This window comes from Xyrauchen texanus, chromosome 1, assembly GCF_025860055.1.
Source record: "Xyrauchen texanus isolate HMW12.3.18 chromosome 1, RBS_HiC_50CHRs, whole genome shotgun sequence".
NCBI lineage: Eukaryota > Metazoa > Chordata > Actinopteri > Cypriniformes > Catostomidae > Xyrauchen > Xyrauchen texanus.
In genome coordinates, this window is record NC_068276.1 from 21,145,006 (window position 1) to 21,156,818 (window position 11,813).

At 36.6% G+C, this 11,813-nt stretch overlaps 1 pseudogene; it reads right to left on the reverse strand.

Annotated features, from left to right (window-relative positions):
* Positions 1-133: 133 nt before the first annotated feature.
* LOC127649781 (dehydrogenase/reductase SDR family member 4-like) lies at positions 134-5,447 on the reverse strand (annotated as a pseudogene).
* Between the last annotated feature and the right edge of the window lie 6,366 nt (positions 5,448-11,813).

Below are 11,813 nucleotides of genomic sequence, written 5' to 3' on the forward strand. Positions count from 1 at the left end.
AAATAAGTCATGTAAATATGTGTGTGTGTGTGTGTGTGTGTGAATGGGAAAATAAATCATGAAGTAAATGGTTTTGGAGCTTTGCATAAGAAAATCCACTAAAAACAATCAATACAATGAAGCAAAAATCATTTTATTACAATGATGATTTTTAAATTTGTGATGCAGTTGCATACCACATGAACTGTTACAAAATGTGTTAATCATATTAGCAGTTTTCCCTCAGATATGCAAGCGCATCATTAACATCTACGAGACCACCATACACTGCGGCACTTAGAGTCTGCAGTTCCAGCCTCCGGTTACAGTGACTGTCTCTCCTGTGATATACGAGGCTTCGCCTGAGCACAAGAATGCAATTACCCCACCAACATCCTCTGGTTGCCCAAGTCTAAAAGCGTAAAACATACAAATTGAGTTGCTTGTGCCACACAGAAGGAGACTTCTGAAAACTCTCATAAAGGATTGGAAATAAATGTTCTTACTTATAGATTTCATTAATTTTGTATTAGCAAGGAAAGAAAGGATAGACCTTTTGATGCACGTGTGCTTCATGATCTCATCCACCAAACTCTCATCCACCCACATCTGTAGAAGAACAGTGTCAAGCAAAGCTCACTTTAAACACTGTTAAAGCTTGATGTACTTGATGTATAACCTACTATTAAAATGGCTCACAGTAAATTATAACTATGGACAGGGATGAATTTCTCAAACGTACGTTAGCATTGAAACTGCTAAAATTAACAGACAGATGTTTTCTTGACTGATTGTGAAAACATCTTTAATGGTCATGATGGTAAGGCAATGATGAAAAGCGAAGTGTGCACCTCTATTGACAGAAAAAATAAGAATATTTGCAAATGTCTAGCCCATTCAGGCCGCTCAAACTAACATATTGCCATTCTTTTTGGTGCTGCTAGTGCCATATACACCGATCAGTCACAATATTAAAACCACCTGCCTAATATTGTGTTGGTCCCCCTCGTGCTGCCAAAACCACCCCAACCCGCATCTCAGAGTTGATATTCTTCTCACCACAATTGTACAGAGCGGTTATCTGAGTTACCATAGACTTTGTCAGTTCAAACCAGTCTGGCCATTCTCTGTTGACCTCATCAACAAGACATTTCACAGAACTGTCGCTCACTGGATGTTTTTTGTTTTTGGCACCATTCTGAGTAAACTCTAGAAAATGTTGTGTGTGAAAATCCAAGGAGATCAGCAGTTACAGAAATACTCAAACCAGCCCATCAGGCACCAACAATCATGCCACGGTCCAAACCACTGAGATCACATTTTTTCCCCATTCTGATGATTGATGTGATCATTAACTGAAGCTCCTGACCCATATCTGCATGATACCATTGGCTGATTAGATAATCGCATGTATGATTGTGGGTGCCAGATGGGCTGGTTTTTGTGTAAGTGCTGATCTGGGATTTTCACGCACAACAGTGCCATCCCAGATGGGTGACTTTTTTTTCCTTCTGCAGAACACAAAAGAAGATTTTTAGCTCTGTAGGTCCATTCAATGCAAGTGAATGGTGACCAGGCTGTTGTAGCTCCAAAAAGCATATACAAGCAGCATAAAAGTCATCCATACGACTACAGTGGTTTATTTCATGTCTTTAGAAGTGATTTGTGAGGGTGAGAAACAGATCAATATTTATTAATTTATTGTATCTCCTTGTTCACTTTCACTTCCAGTGGAGACTTCTAGTATAAAAAGGACTTAAATATTAATCTGTTTCTCACCCACACTTATCATTGTGTTTCAGAAGACATTAATTAAACCATTGGGGTTAAATGGATTACTTATATGCTGCCTTTATGTGCTTCTTGGACATTCAAAGTTCTGGCCACAATTCACTTGCATTGCATGGACCAACAGTGCTTAAATATTCTTCTAAAATCTTAATTTGTGTTCTGCAGGAGAAAGAAAGTCATACACATCTGAGATGGCATGAGCGTGAGTATATGTTGAGAGGATTTTCATTTTGGGTGATGTATCGCTTTAAGGCTTACATGCTGGTGCTAAGAACAAGGAGAAATACTCTGGTACCATGACAGTGTAGCACTTACAATTGAAATTATCATTATGAGTGCACAACATCAAATATAATTTGGGATTTAGGAGAGGGCTGAAAAAAAATAGAAGTGTAAGAAATCCTTACAGCAGAGCTGAAACGGGTTTTGATGACGCCTGGGGCAACACAGTTGACACGGATGTTGCTCTGGGCGAGATCAGGAGCGAGCGCACGGGTCAAACCAAGCAGAGCTGTCTTACTCACACTGTAGGGGCCCAGATTCTAAGAGTCAAAAAAGTGACATCAAGATGAACTCTCAAATACAGCTAAATGTATTACAGAAGATAAAAGTTTCCAACCCCAATTGGAACACTATTGTTGGTTTTAAATTTGCCAATGCCCAGGCTATTGCATGCTTAAACTTTACATACATTACATTAAAGAAAGTATATGGTAACTTATGGATCTTCATACTTGAAAAGGCTGATACCCTGCTACTGAAGACACAATCACAACTGACCCACCCCTGCAAAATAAAAAAAAATAAAAGTATTTTCAGTGAGCCTTAAATGAAAAGGTTATCATGAAACACTTATTTTCTCATGTGCTTATCTCACCCTCTTTTCACCATGTGAGGAGTGACTAATTTGGTCAAAAGGAATGCAGCTTTCACATTCACCCCAAGTATCTGAGGAAAAAGCAAACAATATAATGATATACATACTGAAGTTAGGGAAAGAATTATTAAAATAATTGAATTATATTTTTAAAGTGGTGAAAAGTGACATGCTGAAATGGGGGGTTTCATGTCACTAAATTCTCTGCATAGAACAAACATTTAATCATCAAGGCTAAGAACGTGGTCATACTTTGTCCCAGACTTCCTCTGTGGAGTCTAAAATGTTCCCAAAAAATGGGTTTACTGCTGCGTTAGACACCAGTATGTCCACACCACCACACTGCTCTACTGTCTGCAATGAAAATGACATCATTTAGTGATTTAGCGATTAACATTTAAATCAGTTTGTAAGCAAAACAATCGTTATATATTTGCAGCAATACACAAACTTAATAAAAGTTAATTGTTACGTTTGCACACTTACCCACTCTGTTTTCTCTTCCATACATGTTTCCCGAATTCATTTTTTGCAAAACAAACACAAAGAACAACAACCAAAAAATCTCACCATGTTAATGAGCTTTTCTCTCTCCTCCGCATTCCCCACATTGCAAGTGGTCCCGATTACTTGTATATTTTTGCTGCGCAAGAGTGACACAGCCTTGTCAACATTGGTTTGCCTTCGACTGCTCACAACAACATGGGCTCCCCTCTGGCCCAAGGCCTCAGCAGCTGCAAGTCCAATCCTGAAAAAGACCACAGTCTGAATGTTACACCACTATTTAGAATCCATTTTAAAGGAATATTCCAGGTTCAATACAAGTTAAGCTCAATCAACAGCATTTGTAGCATAATGTTGATTACCACAAAAATTAATTTCGACTTGTCTGTCATTTTCTTAAAAAAATAATTTTTTTAAAAGGTTACAGAGAGGCACTTATCATGGAAGTGAATGTGACCAGTTTTTGGAGGGTTTAAAGGCAGATATGTGACGCTTTAAGTCTTATAAAAGTACCTACTTTAATTCTTCTGTTAAAACTCATGTATTGTTTGAGCTATAAAGTTGTTTAAATTGTCATTTTTACAATCATTTTATGGTTTGTTGACTACATCGTCATGGCAAAGAAGTTGTAAAATAGGCAATAACTTTACACAGAAAGGGTGTTTAAGTGCTTTTTTCACACATAAATTATGATGACAGGCACATATTGTTTACGTCTTGTGGCTATACTTTTGAAACAGTGATTATTTTAACATAAAAAATTGCCACCATTCACTTTCATTTTAAATGCTTCACTGTAACTGATTTTTTTTAAAGAAAAGGGGCAAGTAAAAATTATTTTTTGTAGTAATCAATATTATGCCTCAAACGCTGTCCACTGAGCTTAACTTGTAATATTCCTTTAACAGTCAATCACATTTTATTTTATATTAACATTTTTGTTTTAATAGCTATCATACGAGTCAGTAAGACTCATTCATGCAACACAAGCAGGACGAATTTCTATGTAATAGTTTCTCATTTATTTCAACTGCGTATTGTGTTGTGACAACTGCGCACACTTAATTTAAAGGGGTCATGACATGTGTTTTTTTTATTTTATTATAATTATTTTAATGTTCCTTGTGGTTCACTTATAATATTAGTAAAGTTTTTTTGTTTGTTTTGTTTTTTTCACACAAAAAAAGGAACATTTTTGTAAAACGTGATAATTTTTCACCCTCATTCTGACCCTCTGTCAGAAATAATAATTAGTAATAATAAGTATTAATAATAGTAATGTCTTTTTGCTGCTGCTTCTCCTTTAAGACTTGACAGTAAACACCCACTGTTATGATTGGCTCTCTGCTCTTGACTGACTAGGGCTGTGTTTCCCAAAAGCATGGATCATAGGGATCATTGGCACCAATAGTTTCTACGATCAACTTAAGCTTGCAGTGCTTTTGGGGAACTGAACCCTGCTCTCTCCTTGCCATCTCACTGATCACCACTACGGATGTGCTGTTGTGAAGGCGGTAAGATGCAAATGTCTACCACAGTGTGACATCACAATGTACAGCAAGTAGGAAATGGGTCATTTTGACAGCTTGGTTTCAACAATAGTTTTTGTTTTTTTTACTTTTACTTTTTAAGTTTTTATAATATAATGACCTCTTATATGTCCAAAGATAAAGGAAAATGTGATGCCTTCTGTCATGACCCCTTTAAAGGATCTGCAGCTGTGGGCTAATAATGGAAAATCAGGCGTCATACCCATCGGTGGATGCAGTTATTATAGCAACTTTTCCTGTTAGACTGTGATGGGACATCATTCTTCTACCAGAAAGAAGATTTGACCACAGGCACCTGCTTACAGCCTTCAACATTGCTTTCAGACAGACAGAACAAGATCAAAGGAATATACGTTTATCCCATTCTATCTTTTACACCTCAATGCAATGATATATTTATTATTCCTTGAGTCTGCAAAACAGTGGGTCAAAGGTCATCTAGAGTAAAAGCTACAGACAGGTTCATATAACAGTTTTACTGTAGCGTTAATAATATTTTATTCCCTGACAAAATAAATACGTTTTAATAAACTATTTCAGTAACAAGTTATCGTGCTTAATGTTAGCGTTAAGTTAAACAAACACTTCACAACAAAACTACGACCAAAGTCACCACAAATGAATATGTTTACTATTAAAACTTAATAAAAATTGCGATAATGAAAAACGACAGCATATGACTCTTACCAAGAGTAGCGGTTTTTTACCTAAGAGGGGCGCAAGTCTGCTGTTCTCAAGGCACTTTTTCGGTAAGAAATGATCAACGCCTCTCGACGTCATCATTACTCTCGGAATACAATCAGGGAGTGGAATGGGCACTCAGTTTTTGTTTGGCTCAACAATGGGCGGGAATGAATACTACGGAGCAGAGAGCCAAAGTCACTTTCAAGGCGAGTCAGTCCACTCGCTGGCCATATTTGAAACGCTCCGGCAGCTATTTCCATGCTAACAAGCGACAGCTCATTTCTACTTGAATGAGGAAGAACAAAATCTCAAAAATGTTACGATCAAATAACTTTTTTCAAATTAGCATTAAAAATCTGACAACAACCATATCTTAAAGCATGCTTCTTTACGTCAAATTGCGCTAAAAACAAAACAAAATAAAAAAATGCAATTTTCCCTGCTTGTTCCGTGTGAAACTTCACCATTGATATTAACAATTGTATGAGAAACTCTTTATATATACCATGGCATTGAAGTAAATCCTTATATTAATTCCACTCAACTGTAAAACAATATTTATTGTCTTCCTAATTAAGCTCTCCATATCAATCCAAAATATTGTTGTATGTACAATGAAGAAATAATTGAAAAATGGTTTCCTTGTCATTTTTACAGAAGTCACAAGATTAATCAATATTTTATTTAAAAAGCTCCAACACATGTTTTACTGGATATATTCTATGTATTATTTTGAATGAAACTCCTTTTACTTTATTATTGACATAGAATCACTGTTCTCCAGGCTTAAAGCCCATTCAAATCTACAAACACAGAAGAAAAATGAGCTGGAGGGTATGTGATGTTATTTGAGACTTTGTCTTGCAAAATATTTGTATTAACAATAAATATTTTGTTTTTAATGTCAATAAGATTTGGATTGTTATCCCACCATGCATTCTTGAGAAGAATCATTACCTTTTGGGGGATTGCATTCATTACAATTGCAAATGCCTTAGGTCTAACCGGTATTTTCAATTAGTTAAAAATTCAAGTATCATAACTCTATACCTCTAGACCACACAATCCTTTTTAGATAGTGCGGCTTAATTTTCCAAATAAAATTAAAAAGCATTTTATCCAATTTCTTTGAAACTTTTGGGGGAATATCCAGTACATAGACTGATCTGGAGATTTCTTCCACTTTTGACAAAAGTACCCTCCCCTGAATCGACAAATCCCCTTGTAACCTCTTATTAAACTTCTTACTAATTTTATCAATAATTATATTAAAAACCTTATAGATAAGAACTCCAAGTTATGTCACTTTATTTTCAATTGGAATACCGCATATATTAGTTAAGCTGAATTTTTATGAAGGGGAAACAAAACAGATTTATTCGTATTAATTTTGTGTCCTGACCAGTCTGAAAACTCTTTAATGCAGCTCACTGCTATAATAACTTCACTCCTATCTTTCAGGAATAAGGCAAAGCAACTGACACAACTCTTTTCCTAAAGCAGTAATGTCTTGAAAATGTCCTTTCTTAAAGTGAAGAGCCATTATTTGAGTTGCTAACAACAAAAAAAAAGAAGAAAAAAAAGGAGAAATTTGACATCCTTGTCTTATCCCTCTGTCCATTTCAAATCTATTAAAAGTCCCCTTTGCCAATTTCACTGAATTGGTGCATCCCTTGTATAATGTTTTGATATCTTTCAAAAAAGAATTACCAAACCCATAAAATGCCATTGCTTTAAACAGAAAATCATGTTCGATGTTATCAAAGGCCTTGTGAAAATCAATAAATAAAATAAAATATGCATTCACTGTAGTCCACCATATCTAATATCAATCTAATATTATTACTAATGTGCCTTCCTTGGATAAATCCAGTCTGTTCTTCGTCAATAATATTACTAAAAACTTCTTTGTAATCTTTTAGCAAAAAATGTCTGCAAATACCTTGGCATCATTATTTAACAAACTAACTGGTCTTCAATTTTCTAAAATATATATATTTTTAATTCGGTTTCGGAATGAATGTAACCCAACTGATAATCAATGGTACAATGCTTGCATTTGTGCTGCAGGTGTATGATTATCAAAAGAGAGTATCATTTACCATGTGTTGGTTTTATACACCTGTTTCTGCAGGCATCAGTTAAACAAACTTTAGTATCATGTAATGTAGGAACTTTGACTCATTTATCGATATTACTTAAGCTGTCCTCTATGCACTTATAAAATATACTATGCACTCAGCCATGTAGTGTATGAGTTTTCAAAGTGTAGTATCATCCCAAATGGAGCACTTAATGTTTTTTTTTTGTTTTTTTTTACTACACAAAAGCATTCGCCATTTAACAGCTGACGGAAGTGACGTTTCAAATGCACATGATGTATTGCCTTTACTGAGTTTTTTGTGACGTCATGCACCTGCATCTCAGTCAAAAATTCCCGTATGAGTTTTCCAGTTGGAATTCTGACTTCAAGTGGTGTTCCATTGCACTTTTCCTAGTAGGAAGTTGGAAAATCTGACTTTCTGAGTTGAATGGAATGCAGCATAAACCAATTAGCATATCATCACAACAGTGGTTCCAGCAGAAACATAATGATGAGTTAACACCAGAAAACAATACAAGATACATGAGAAAATTTGACATGATCGGAGTGGAGTGTTGCTTATTGTTTTTCATGCTTTAACTAAAAAAATCCTTTTGCAAAGAACTTTGTGTGGAGTTTATGACATCCGCTGATGAAGTAGTACATAGACGCCATTGTCATGTGGTTGCATAACTGCATATTTGGTTGTACTGGATAAGGATTTAAGTGATTTTATATGAATGTTTGGGGCTAATATAATTTGTATATCAATTGCCAAAACTTAAATATCTCCATTAACCCAGAAAATATGTTTAGATTTGAATACAGATCAATGGAGGATTCGGCTCTCTGAGCCACCATGCGCCCCCTGGAGGAAGACAAGCTCTTTGTCTCAAGAACATTTGAATTATCTTACTACATTTTCCGAGAGGGTCCTCTGCAGACTGTAGCGCGATGACATAGTGGATTTAAATCTCTGGATATTGGATTTTGGTGATGTAGTGCATTTTTTGTTTTTTATGCATTACAGTGAGTATGTTTACTTTGTCTTGAAGTATTATACTGAGACATTTGTTTAAGTTAGCTATTATTATTTGTATATTAACATTTAGTGGTCAAACATACTTGGAAGTATGCAAAAGTTAAATTAAAGTGAATCTGGAGCACTTTAAAAATGACGCGCTCAGCACAGGGAACTGAATGGGGCACATCTGTTTCCCTGAGCATGAGATGGAGTTGTGCAGCACAGAACAGTTCTGAATACACTGTAATAATGCTTATACATAATACAGACCGGACAGAGCAGCATACATAGTCTTTGAAGTGAACCGCTTGATTTATTATTAATTTAATTACATCGCATTTAATGATCATACAATGTCATTGGGATTTTATTTTAATTAATTGTACAGCCCTAATATATAAATGTGTGTGTGTTATATGAATATATACTATATTAATGACCGGTACGCTACAGTAATAAAACGTAACATTAATATGTGAATACGCATGCACATTAAAACATCCACTATGTCACTGGGGCCTGGGTAGCTCAGCGAGTGTTGACGCTGATTACCACTCCTGGAGATGCGAGTTCACATCCAGGGTGGGCTGGGTGACTCCGGCCAGGTCTCCTAAGCAACCAAATTGGCCTGGTTGCCAGGGAGGGCAGAGTCACATGGGGTAACCTCCCTGTGGTCGTGATTAGGGGTTCTCGCTCTCAATGGGGCGCAAGGTAAGTTGTGCGTGGATTGCGGAGAGTAACATGAGTCTCCTCATGCTGTGAGTCTCTGCGGTGTCATGCACAACAAGCCACATAATAAAATGCGTGAATTGATGGTCTCAAAAGTGGAGGCAACTTAGACTTGTCCTCCACCACCTGGAATGAGGTGAGTAACAGCACCACCACGAGGACCTACTAAGAAGTGGGAATTGGGCATTCCAAATTGGGTAAGTTTTATAAAAAAAAAGGAAAATATCCACTACGTCACAAAAAGTCAATACGCATGGGATTAGATCCACTTCGTCATCGCGCTACAGTCTGCAACGAGGAGTACTTGGGAGATACTTGCATTTTCTGCCCATTAGTCATAACTCGTGGAAATGATCGCTTGTGCAATGCTCTGATGATCCATTTTCTTATCCATTAGCCACAAAGTGTAAAAATCCATGTAATAAATAAGTAGGATGTTATGTGTCCATTTATTCATTTCAATTTGAGTAAAGTTGGTCATTGATAACAAATAAAAATAAACCTCTCGCTCCATTTAGGGTGGATCATCACACATTTTAGCCTTCAATCAACACCAGCATTGTTACTGTACTTGTAACTGTACTGTTACTGCAACCCCATATAGTGGTTTTGCGCTGGCACTTAGTCTGATTTAAATTTTAAATACTTTTTACATACAAAAAGGGGTTTTAACATAAATTAGGCATGTAATTGTGATGATAAATAGGCAGGTAACCACAATTTAGTGTAATTTTGTAGTCAAGGACTCTAACACATAAAAAAAGAGAGTAACAATTACTTGAAATTTAGAATTTTTAGTTCAACCTTGAAACTATTTTTCTTATGGAAAAAGAAGACATATGCAAATATTCCAATGAGATGTAAATGCATCCACAAAGGCAACAATGCACAATGGACATAAGCACAAAGGAAAATCAAATTGCAATATTTTAGAAATGTATTTACTTCTCGTGCACAACTCTAGTTTGTTTAATATCCAATTGTCTGGTGCTGAGGTAGAGAGCTGTTATAGGAAATGTCAAATCTGGGTTTCGTTTTCAGTGTTGTGGTAATTATTTAAAAAAAAGTTATTATAAAATCTAATGTCAGAATTAAATATTACATATTAATGTGATCCTTCATATTGAGATTGGTTATGTGTTTGGCTTATTTTAATAATTCAATTGAAAATAGTTCAAAACAAGACATGCGTGCGGACTGTTAATTAGTAATGTTGCAGTATGGCTAACCATAAAAAGCTCTAAATTTAGAGGGATAGTTCTTCATTTGTGTTCAGATGATGAAAGAAAGTCATACATAGCTGGGATGTCATACACATCAGAATGGCACGAGGGTGTTCTAACCCTTTAAGCTCTGTTCTGGAAACCAAAAACTAGCATTTCAGAATGTTCTGGGAACCAAAAACTAGCATTTCAGAATGTTCTGGGAACCAAAAACTAGCATTTCAGAATGTTCTGGGAACCAAAAACTAGCATTTCAGAATGTTCTGGAAACCAAAAACTAGCATTTCAGAATGTTCTGGGAACCAAAAACTAGCATTTCAGAATGTTCTGGGAACCAAAAATTGTTAATTGTTCTTGTATTCAAAGCATTTGTTTACCGTACCATCTGAAGCTGATTTCTAAAAAGATTATATTTATGAACTATGTATGTCACAGCAAATTATCATACTCAATCCCAACACAGCTCCCCATCAAATATTGGACAAGTGAGCTTCTATGAATCGATCAATCTAAAGCCGTCTTTACACTGCTAAGATAAGGCTACTCTGTGCCTGCTCAGACTTCTGTGTAAAAACGCAATGCTGCATCAAAGCCAGACTAAATTATGCCTGCTCTGACCCACCTCAGCCCTCAGTGTCAAATGTTTGTTTTAGTTCTGTGTAAATGAAATGCAGCAGTATAGCAGACATAAACTTTTTTGTTGTCATGATAGAGCATATATTTCATAATTTATAGTTTAATATTTAAAAGCCAGATCATGCAGATTTGCACTGTACAACATAAGGAAGATCAGACCTTTCCTATCTTAGCATGCTGCACAAGTCCTTGTCCAGGGGCGGAGCCAGGAGTTTTTCACAGGAGTGGCCTGGCAGGGGCCAGCGATCAGTCTGTGGTGGCACAGAAATTTTCAGGCAGTACATGTTAGGTGTTGTGCTCAAAAATGGCAATTACGAGTGGGGTGGTCAATGGGGTGGCCAGGCTTCAGTCCATAGTCAATGGGGCGGCTGTGGCTCAGGTGTTAGAGCGGGCTGGCGGTTAAATTCCCGGCCCCCACGACTCCACATGCCGAAGTGTCCTTTAGCTAGACACTGAACCCCAAGTTGCTCACAATGGCAGGCCTTGCATGGTAGCTCTGCCACAATTGGTGTATGAGTGTGAATGTGTGTGTGAATGGGTGAATGGGATACAGCTTTGGTAACCTCTACGGTAAAAAAAGGCACTATATAAGTGCAGTCCATTTACCATTTACCCCTAGCTCCGCCACTGTAATTGTCCAAGCTTATGTCATATCTAGACTGGACTACTGCAATGCTCTTCTGGCAGGACTTCCTGCATAGTTAAACCTCTGCAATTGATCCAGAACGCAGTG